At 31.8% G+C, this 11890-nt stretch overlaps 1 long non-coding RNA gene across 3 annotated transcripts in view; it reads left to right on the top strand.

Moving 5' to 3' along the window:
* Window positions 1–11890, top strand: part of LOC111085722 — a 103287-nt gene that overhangs the window by 58417 nt on the left and 32980 nt on the right. The window contains exons 1-3 of one of the 3 annotated variants that reach the window (XR_002610531.1): window positions 2437–2614; window positions 6695–6780; window positions 7282–8820. This is a non-coding gene — a long non-coding RNA (uncharacterized LOC111085722). Of the gene's footprint in view, window positions 1–2436; window positions 2615–6694; window positions 6781–7281; window positions 8821–11890 lie in introns of those variants that run through there. The other 2 variants (XR_002610533.1, XR_002610532.1) reach the window with 2 other exon arrangements.

Below are 11890 nucleotides of genomic sequence, written 5' to 3'. Positions count from 1 at the left end.
ACTCTCACTAAGAGCTAATATATATAAATATATAAATAGTGTTGATATATATATAGTACATATAAGTTAAGGACAACAGGAGCCTTATTGGTCCATCAAGATCGTCCCATCCACTCAAAAATACTTTAATATAAAATTAGCCTTAACGATTCAAATATTTATCAAAGCATTCCCTCAAACTCCCTAAAATTAACAGCATCCACCACATCTGAAGTCAACCTATTCCAAAGGCCAATCACTCTGATAGAGAAATAAAGCTTTATTAGCTGAAGAAGACATCTACATTGCCAAAATTAATATTTGTGTCCTCTAGTCTTATTAATCTCACCATTAAATATGAAAAAAGACGACGCATGAACACTGTCAATTCCCTCAACAAGCATATTGTCTTGATATCCATCTAAGCCTTCTACAGCTGATATGTTATTACTGTTATTAAGAGTTTATGCATATTGTCTTGTTATCCATTTAAACCTCGAAAACACTGAAATGTTATTACTGTTATTAAAATATTTTACATATTGTCTTAGTATCTATCACTAAGGTTATCTATTACTTTTATGAAGAGTTTATGCATATTATCTTGATATCCATCTAATCCTTCTATAAATTGATATATTATCAATTTTATTAAAATTTATGCATATTGTTTTAATATCCACCTAAGCCTTGTCTAACTAATATATTATTACTGTTTTTAACAGTTTATGTATATAATGTCTTCTTATTCTTTCTTGTACGTGTTGCGTAAGCAGATATAATTTTGAATGTTATGAAGAATTTGTGTATAATATCCTGTTATTAATGTTATTCGAATTTTGCGTACAGTGTATCATTCATATTAGTGAATATTTACACACAGTACCATATTACTAATAAGTTCATTCAGGTTTTGTGCACATTATCACTATGTACCAATAGTTTGTACATCAGGCTCTGCTGATGACTTTTTAACACTTGTGCACAGTGTTTCATATCAGATCGAATACGTTTAGGTGCCAAAACTAATTTTCTCCTAACAACTTTATTTAAGTTTGTTGCACAGTGTACAGATATAAGCATTATTAAAGACTTCAGTGGGTTTGTTTGTAATCACGTTATCTATATATTCTGCACAGTTGCCAACTTGTATCTGGACTATGTGAAGAGTGCATTGATGCACTTTGTTAGTTGTACCAAAATAGTTTGTAGTATTATCAACCTTAGGATGACATAAGACATTCGATATAGTAAAAACATTTTATTGCTTGCTTATACCTATGTATGTCTAATCAAGGATCTTCATAAAGATAGCCAAAAACTTTAAACGTTTCACGTCTAAGAAAAATAACTGGTAGCAGCTAGAGTAATGCTATATATCCCGGGCAGGCCTCAATGCGTGGGTTGCTTTAACCTTCAAGGCCCTTGAGCGAAGAGAAACATCCAATCACTGTCGTGCCCTGGAATACCCTTGCTCCGCCTTCCTTGTCCTCATCTTGTTGTCGCTAACGTGCAGGTTAATGTTCTGAAAATCGACCAGCTTCACTGCTTCTTTCCTTCTCTTATTATGCTAATAGCTTCGTTTGACTCCTCAAAGATCTGGTCTGACACATCGTGAACTTTGTGACGTTACGCTTGGCAGATCTGCTTTAACACTAAGATGGAACTCGCAATGATATCAAACTATATTATTTTCAACAAGAAAAATATATACTAGTTAAATAATTCTGTTAAATATATACACCCATCGTTTATGGCTATTGCTGGTATATTCAGTTCCTTCGTTATGTCCTTTTGAGGTTTTTAACTAAGAAGTTAATTAAAATTGTACATTTTCTGTTTCAGATAAGGCAAATTATATCTAATTTTTCTGGCGGTTTTGAATACTCTATAACCTAGTAAGTGAAAAAAAGAAAGAATTGTCTTAAAAATTGTCTTGTTACATAAAATCTTCTCCTCTTAATGTTATGTTACATTTTTATGTTATTTAACTCAACCTCTGCTATTCCACAAGCATTGATGAATTATATATATTATACACACACATATATATATAATTTTGTATCCTTACTTACTCTTACTCGTTAGAAGGTTTTGACGTAATAATAATATATAGCAAGTAAATAAACACAAGCGTAATGATTTCTTCCAGTATGCTTTTGATAAATAACGTTCTCAAGCGTAGTCGAGAAATACAAATGTTATATATTTATATGTTTATTTTCTAAGCCAGTATTCTTTGGCCTTGATGTTCAAATGCACTACTGGATCTTACTGGCAACATCTTTTGAAGGTTTGATCATCTGTGTGAATGTCCGTCCAGATGGTGGTGTGAAAAAATACATGAACACGAAAGCGTAATTCGATTGACTGTAATTTCCAAGTTTTTTTTTTTTTTTTTTAGGGAATATGCATAACAGTAGCTGTTCCTAATTTTGAACTGATAGATGGCAACTAGTCAACAGCCTCTACTGCCAAATCTTGAGCTACTCTTGACTGACCGAATAATGGGATTTGAATGTAACTCTTCTAGTGAGTGTACTCCAAAGTACAAAGTACGTTCTGTGACAATGAGCAACGAGACTTCGGTTCTCGGATTCACAGTTCGAGCACGGTAGCCATTAAGTACACTCAGGTAAACCAGGCTTTTCAGTGTTAGGAAGTTTTCCAGTGTAGTCTTTGTTTATGTATCACCTTTACATTTTGACAGCAACTAACCATATAAGGAAAACAAAGTATACAATATGATGTTGAGATATTAATTTGATTCTTTCAAGCCAATACAATCCAACAAATGAAGACCTCAGCAACAAATACCAATACCTTAGTAGAGCATAACTATAAAATCTTAACATCGTTCATTTGATTTGCAAAATCAAATGTGGCCTTAGTTTGTTTGTAGTCAAGCGTAAAGCTACACAATGAGCTATCTGTGCTCTACCCACCACGGGTATCAAAACCAGGATTCTAGCGTTATAAGTCCGCAGACATACCGTTGCGCCACTGGGGGCAAATGTTGCCTAACTCTATTCAAGTTAGTGTGTCGGTCCTCAAGTTTAGAACTCATATTATTTATCATAAATGAAGCTCATAAAATGAGTAGCAACAAGAACATGCTGGAGTCTTCATGAAATATGTTTAATAAGGTGGGGATTAACTTATTACAGCCTACAACTTTCTTTATTAAAGGTTAATACTAAATATTTATAAGGAGAAGTACAACACTACTTACTGTAAACTAGATCAATAAACTTAGGTAATTTATTTGTTTAGGTTTGGTTGCTTTACTTGTCATTGTTTTGTTATTGTGTAGAAATAAATGCGGATGTTATTTTCATGAATGGTTTGGGCGTTCCTCCCCCCCTCCGCTGGACATAAACGTTTATTTTTTCTTGTAAAGTAAGTTCACTTTACTACACACAGTCTTCTGGAACAGTTGGCCGTGTAGTAGACTCTAGATGTCGAAGCTGGCGAACCGGTTTCAAATCCGGCGATATTAAAAAATATTTTCCACACTTGAAGCTGTGGGTGCATTATAAGAGTGACAGTCAGTCCCTGATTATCGAGTAGTAGGGTGCTGCTGACTGGCTGCCTTCTCTCTGGTCAGTAGTTCAAAATTAGGGGCGGCGACAAATATAAGTACAAAAACTTTTGAGTACCAGTAAACATGTGAATGACAATATGAACATAGTTATAAACCATTACAAATGTTTTCAAGTACTCAACACAACAACTGATATTTTGTCAAGTAAAGTGTCTGGTTATTTTGCTACCAAGGCTGAAACGTAAAAGAAGAAAAAACTCGACAATTGTACAATAACGCTGTCATAATATGGCATCATACTAAAATGCTGCTATCTGCTGAAAAAGCGTGCAAGAATGTTGCTTTAATCCTAAAGTCTCATAAGAACGCTATTTGAAGTGAAAATTCGATATCCTACAAGAAAGCTGTTCTTTTCCAAAAAGCGTACAAAAACGTTGCTCTAACCTGTCATTCTTACACGAATGCTAATTCCAACTGACAATCCTATATAAGAATCTGGGCAACATCCATTTTTTGATAATTGGCAATCTAATGGAGTTATTTTAGTTTTCTTAGAAGATTTGGTGTTTATTTGGTTTGGTTGGAAAACGTTGATTGGAAGTCGATGTAGTCTGACACGTTTATTAGAAGCTACTGTAATGTAAGTTCTATCTATTACCAACCAATAATTATCAAGTTTCCTTCGATTGGTTTTCTTTTCTTTCATTCTTTTTAAGAGTTGTTACGTGAGAAAATTCAGTGTTGAAAGAGTCAAACGGCAGTCTTTTTTGTTAAAGAATTTTTTGTGAGAATACATCAATTCTCGGTGTATTAGCTGTCCTCTTTAAGCATGGAAGATATTTCTGTAACGTTGCTCTGTTTCCTAAACAATTTTATACATCTGCATAATTCTCTCTTTCTTTCTTTTCTTCTATCTTAGATATTACGGGTTAACTTCTCGAAAAGAAAGAAAGAAGAAATGTAGCTTTCTTTTTTTTATTATTCTTGGTTTAAGTAATCGCAGTCTATCTTACCGTATGGTCAGAAATGAGCCAAATAAGACTCTTCAGCTTGCCGAGACAACTGCTGTCTGTTTTCGTAGATCATAAGCACATATATCTGTAATTCTGTTAACCTTTTGCACGCATTACTTCAGATTTTAAGTTACTTTTTATATTATTAGATACAAAATTTATAATTTCTAATTCACACAAAACTTTCTGTGCATTTCTTAAACTTGTATTTTAATTTTGTTGGGTCAGGTAGTTTAATGAGGTTTCCCTAAACCTCAATTTTCAAATACTGGGATATTATCCTTGATGAAACTTTTCAATAATACATTTACATACGTATAAAGTATGTTTGTCACAATCTCAGTTGCTTCTTTTAAAGAACGTATGTCAGAAATGTAAATGTCAAGTTACAAGCTTCAATTATTAAAAATACATATAAAAATCCTCTAGATGTTCTTAAAGGAAATGCACCTAGAACACAAATACTGTCAATCAGAAATACGACGTTCCACCACGTTCTTTGTTAAGATTGTTCTGGGTATGATATCTTTCTCATTTCATCTTACTTAATTATGGTATCCATCTTGTTTGTACCATTGAAGTTACTGAAAAAAAATATCATTCACACGTTTATTGTGAGTAGAAATGACAATTTTTGCCTCGAAAATGTTTATAATAAAACTTTGTGAAGGAAAAAAAAATGTTTTACACATTAATTCATAACAAGTTAACAATGTCGGACTTTGTTTATAATTATATGTCAATGTTTGTTTGTAATTAAGCACAAAGCTACACAATCGGCTATCTGTGCTCTGCCCACCACGGGTATCGAAACCCGGATTCTAGCGTTGTAACTCCGCAGACATATCGCTGTGCCACTGGGGGGGGGAGAGATTATATGTCAAATCATAAGCTTTATTATTTGGAGAATTAGGATTATCCCTATGAGAAGAGTTATGTATGCCATAGAATTTACGTTGAGTTAATGTAAACAAAATGTAAAACCTCTTGCTACTACATCATCATGTTTACATGTTTCAGTAGTAAATAACATTACGCTTTAACAGACTTTTCCGAAAGATGAACCTTAAGATATGACTAGGATAACAGCAGGTGGAGGAATGAGGAGTCATGCATAGACACATTTCTAAGACTATATTTAACTTAACAATTAAAGAGAATGTGCGAATTATAATCTCGTAGTTATAATTTATTTTTTTCAAAATTCTAAACTGTTATATTTTACAGGACATTTAAACCTCCTAAACTAACACTTTACTAAGATCCTCCAACATAATCTTGTTAGACTTATTATCACCGTTTATATGTAGATAGACAAATTATTTTCTGTATGCATATATGTTGTTAAGTAAAGAATATTTTATAACGTGATGTATTAAATATTGTTCATTCCTAATGCTAAAAATTCGCTTTCGAAAGTTTTAATGCTATCCTCGTTTTCATTTACGTGAATTTCTTGTTTCTCAAGTCTTCCGAATATCAGTTGTTGTTGTTGTTTTTTACAATTTATGTTCTCTTAGCTAAACCTATATACATATAAATGTGTGTGTCAATCTCAAGGTAATATTTAAGTTTTAATGTATCAGTATCCTAAACTATTTATGGTTCTACTATTTTTCATTCTTTTAGGCAATTTGTGAAGTTTACAGAATGGAGGAAAAACAGTTGTATGTTTCACAAATATTACATTTATTATTACCGTCGTTTCGCCCATAACGACCAGTTTCTAAAACAGCTCATTCTTTTAGTTGATTTCTCTCTCATTTAATATTTTAACATAAATATATATTTTTATTAAATATTATGTTTCATCCTTTCATTGGTCTCCTAAAATACATTGTCCTTAAACTCTTTATTCGTCTAGTATTTCCCTCTGAGTGATTCTGAATGTGTTATTATATAACAAGTTATAGTTCTTTATTAACACAAAAATATTTATGCAGGCAAATTTTACTTTTAACTTCATTATAATAATATTTAATTCCTTTTTAATACATCAAGTTAATCATATTCGAAACCTATTGATGAAGAGTGAATCATTTAGAATGTTAAATTATACACGGGAATTTTTCTGACAATATATATACATATATATAATTAATATTTTCTGAATATTGGTAAAAAGGAACAAAACCAATATATTTATGTTTGCTTACAGGTTTTTGGTCTAGGAAGTTTCATGTGTATTTTGAAACGACGAAGTTGAAAATTACAAAGTTTTGAAAGTACAATTTAAAGTAATAGGTACGTATCCAAAACTCAAAACTTGTCAATCAGTTGATCCTGAAATTAATTGACAATATATACGTTATCTTTCACTTTCAAATTTTCTTAGTGCTGTGAGTGTAAATTTAAACTTTCAAATAAATCTTGAAACTAAAGATGTTTTATGTTCAGATCTTGTATGTTCTATTATTATATGATTCTTCTATATAAAATCTTGAAACTAAAGATATTCTATATTCAGATCTTGTATGTTTTATTACTATATAATTCTTCTATATAACTTCTACTTACATGCTTTAATTTCAAGCCTGTTTTTGTGATCTGCGTCTCTTTTTCTTTTCTATAGCTTATTCTTATATATTTAAACAGTAAATTCAGGTTGATAACTTTTAGAGTGCAGTTCAGTGAACGTTAGTTACAGCCCACCTTTAAAAGTTTAGTTTATTTAATTTAATTTTTCTTGTACGTACAGATGTGGATAGATATTTATTATTAATTTAATTTTTCTTGTACGTACAGATGTTGATAGGAAATGGGTGGAAATTTATGGGAGTGCAACAAAGATTGTTTTGTTTATGGAAAAGCTACTAAGCCTAGTAGTTGTCATCTCTAATTTCTAACTGCCGAACAAAGAGAAGACAACTTAGCCGACAGCATTTGTTTCCAACTCTTTGGCTGCTCTTTTACCATCAAACAATGGGATTAACCGTCACATTATAACATCCCCGCGATTAGTGACTCTGTCTGATATTATTTATGAGAAATATGGCAGATTATACTTTACAACATAGAGCGGATGAGGTAGTAGAAAAAAAAGATGAATAAATGTGCCTGAGAGAAGACTAGAGCTAACAATCGAAATATTTGAGCTTATGCCCTAAAGTATGTGGAAACACATAGGAAACAGCTTACAGTATCTGAAACTACATAAGAGAAATATGAGTGTATAGAAAGTAGCTGGCAATATCTGTGGATGATATTTGGTATTTTCAACTTGAGCTACATTTTATGTGATATTCCTAATTTGAGCTGTTGACCTTATGGAGGGCAACCATAAAAGATCACCCGTCTTCTAGACGGTTACTCTTAACCAAATAGTGGGTTTGCCTGTCACTCTTATAATGCGCCTACAAATGAAAGTGTAAAATGTCATATTATAGGCCAAGATGTCTAGTATATGTAATTTCGTAGAAATAGCCAACAATGAATACTTATGTACATGAGATGGCTGATCGTGAACTGGAGTACATAAGAAAGGATAACGATAGCTAGAACTTGAAATCCTATATATATTTTCAAAACAGATTAATAAAAATACTTTGAAACATCTTTAAACATAGAAATGCCATTCATTTTTGCATGTTTTTTCATCAATACTTGTCAAAAACTGATCGAACGATTCTGATTTGAATAAGTTCAGTAACAAATATCTAAGTCAAGTGTCACTAAATAATAAAATTTGAATCAGATTATTTCTAAATTCAACTTATCTTGTTCGACAAAAAAATTAATGGCAGAATGTTGAAATTAATCTGAAAAAACATGCATATTGTGTGCTGCATACGCGTGTGTTACTCCATTTACAAGCTTCCTAACCACGTGCTTGCTTTGAAGAATAGCAAATAATTATCCTAAAATCGTTTGTTATTGATTATAAGTAGCCTAAAATTGTTCTCAAATTATAGAAAATCTGGTATTGATTATTTAAGTTCAGGAAAACAGGAAATAAACTTGAAAAATCGTTTAGATTTCAATTAAAATACCTTTCCATTTTCCAAAACTTGAGTTTTAAGATCATGTGTTTATGTAAAAGTTTGATAAATAACGTTGTCATATACTCCGCTTAGACGTAAATAAGATGTAATTGCACATTTTTCTCGTTAAAAAATGATTATTTTAGAAAACCCATTTCTCTATTCGTTTAATATGTTGTTTCAAAAAAAGGAAAATCTCTCTCTCTTTAAGCGTGAAAACTGTGGAAAACAAGTTAGATGCCGTATATTATACCGCAATCATATTTGATTTATTTTTATTACGTTACTATGTTTTTATCAAGAAGTAAATACGCTAAATGATTTCGTACATATATATATATATATATATATGGTTAATAATAAACTGTTGTTTGAAAGAATCAGACTTGGTATGAAAACCTATAGCGTAACATACAGTTACCATTGAATAAAGATGATAAATTAATTCCGTTCTGTGCATATAATAACAGACCTCGCATCTCCAGTAATTTTGTGTTTTGCTGCTTCACATATAATAGGTATATGACTGGAAAGGTTTCGTGACAAAGGTATCCTGGTGCTAAGCATGACAGAATCTAATATAATCTCAATTTAGTTCATTCGAGATGCAGTCTTGCTTTTTTCTGGCCTCCTTATAATTTATCGCGTTTATCTCCTATGTCTGTGTGTGTGTAAATGCTTTGTGTATATATGTGTGCGTGTGTTTGAGTCAAAAGAACCCATAGATAATGGCTGAGAATGTATAACCGAAGCAGTGACCGAACTTTGAGAATAAAAGCATTCGGCCAAAAGTGTGCTTATTTCAAAACTGTCTTATAGTTTAGATTTTTTGCTATAAGTTTGTTTGTTTGTTTCGAGCACAACGATGCACAATGAGCTATCAGTGCTTTGCCACCCGTAGGGACCGAACTCTGAATTTTAGCGTTATGAGTCCAGAACATTAAGGCTGAGCCACGGGGGGGGGGTAATTAATTTTAATCTCTATATGACATTCTTCAAAAAATTATCTTAAGTTTCAGTTGACTTACACAGCTGTAATACAGTTATTTACATTTGGATGATAACGTTTGGGTACATAGAGGGCAAAAATTTAGTTTCTGATCTAACTTTACTTAGCCAAATTTTACAGAAAAATATAAGTATTGACTTTGGTTCTTTCTTGAAAGCTGACGATTTATTAGATAAAATTATATTGATGTTACAGAACGCTGTTTTACATAAAAACCTATAGACGGCGAAAATAGAAAAAACATAAGCAATACTAAATTTATATATTTTTTAAAAATTGTACGTTTTAATTAAATGTTAAAAGTGTAGCGACGTTTCATTTCAGAACCAGTCAGTGTCTTTAATATGAAAACCTTTTGGTGTTGCAAAAACTGTACGTGTATATTTAACAATAGTTATCAAAGTTTTACTAGAATATTATCATGATTTAGTCATTCAGGGTATAGAAAGAATTGAAATTGTGTCACAAGTGAATTCGGATTATATACTAGCTAAATTCTTTACTATCATACGCCGTATAATGTGTATCAAGTATAGATAAAAACTTTCTATTTTTACAATTATGCTGACACGTAATGTAGGTAATTCAGCAGTTTCTACTTTCTTCATTATTGGATTTATTGGTGTAGAGGTATTTGGGAATTAATGAAACAACCCAAGTTTGTGTTATTTTATTTTCAAAATGACAGGATAACATATGTTTATTGGAAACCACCGACTATCACAGAGTGAAAACAACTATTTATTGAGATCCCAGACTTGACAAACTATACATCACTTTTAATTTCACTGTAAAAAGTAAAATGAAACCACCACAAATCCATATTGTTAAAAAGTGTGGACATGGCATTCCTGTTTAAGTTTGGTTCTCTTTCCCATATGACTAAACCTACTTTGATGGTGGACATGGCATTCCTGTTTAAGTTTGGTTCTCTTTCCCATATGACTAAACCTACTTTGATGTGCATGTTTTCTCATCTACTGTTGTAGCAATTATTTTGAAGTTGTAAGCAAAAAATAGTTGGGATTATCAATAAATTGCAAGAACCACCCCTGAGAATCAAAGGTTTAATTATGAAACCTTGCATCCTTTAAGGACGCCTATACTCTCTAAGTAAAACAAAGAATAGGTGACTTTTGGCCCAGCCTGTACATGATCTTAAATTTATCATGAAGAAACTTGCAAACAATTTATTGTGATATTTTAATTTAATTGTTATATTTTATACCTTGATACCTGTGTCATTATTAAAACATAATATATATATATATGACACTTTACTTGTTCCGTCATGGTACATAATAATTAAAATCATTATTGCACATGCAACGAACAAGAACTTTTGGAACATAAAACGGTTAAATTTAATCTATGTCTTTAAAGGTCCTGCATGCCACTTGCCGCCAAACCATTATTACAGAGATAATTGAATCAACGCAAATATGTTATTAATATTAAGTATGCAGTTTTATAATGAAGTAGAAATTTGTTACAGAACTGGGGAAACAAAGACAGTTTTACGTTTCACAAATATTTCATTTATTGCAACCATGGTTTCGACGGTAAGGGCATCGTCAGGTACACCAAGTACCGACGATTTCAAGTATTAATTATAGAAACTTGTTCTTTCAAAGTAATTATCCCCCAAATTCAATTCACACACACACACATTCAGAATAAGAACAACTCACATTTAACATTCTACTGAAGTAGTCTAATATTTTCTTGCACAATACCTCGCCCCCTAGTGACTCAGCGGTAAGACTTAAGACTTATAATGCTAAAACTGGGTTTCAATATCCATTGTATAGCTTTGTGCTTAACTACAAACAGCCAAAAATGTAAATGTTTATATGTAACTTTACGTGTACCGTCATGAATCAATAACGTTACAGTAATTATTATACACTAGCAGATGTTTTTATTTTCCAAAGCTAAAACTCAATTTGTTTCTTACCACTAAACTCCTGACCCGTCTCTAGTTTGCTAATATTTCTTAGCGTTAATTTTTCAGATTTAGATTTCTGTTATCAATATTTCACTTTTGAAGCTCTATACTTGATTTTGGACGACTATTAATATTCGCGAGATTCAAGACTCCAAATCTCTAACCCGTATCTGATTCTGTGCTACCGATATTCCCTGGTGTTAACATTCTAGACCTAGAACCATATCTGATTCTGTGCTACCAATATTCCCTGGTGTTAACATTCTAGATCTAGAACCATATGTGATTTTTCCCTAATCGAATTATCCAGAGCTAAAGATTCAGAAGACGATAATTCCTATTGTTTGCCCTAACATTGTTTGTTTGTTTTTGTTTGTTTTTAATTAAGCACAAAAGCTGCACAATGGGCTATCTGTG

The sequence above is a fragment of the Limulus polyphemus genome, unplaced genomic scaffold (genome assembly GCF_000517525.1).
Source record: "Limulus polyphemus unplaced genomic scaffold, Limulus_polyphemus-2.1.2 Scaffold575, whole genome shotgun sequence".
Lineage (NCBI taxonomy): Eukaryota > Metazoa > Arthropoda > Merostomata > Xiphosura > Limulidae > Limulus > Limulus polyphemus.
The sequence above is the reverse complement of the archived record's forward strand: the minus strand, read 5'-3'. Positions and strand labels throughout refer to the sequence as shown.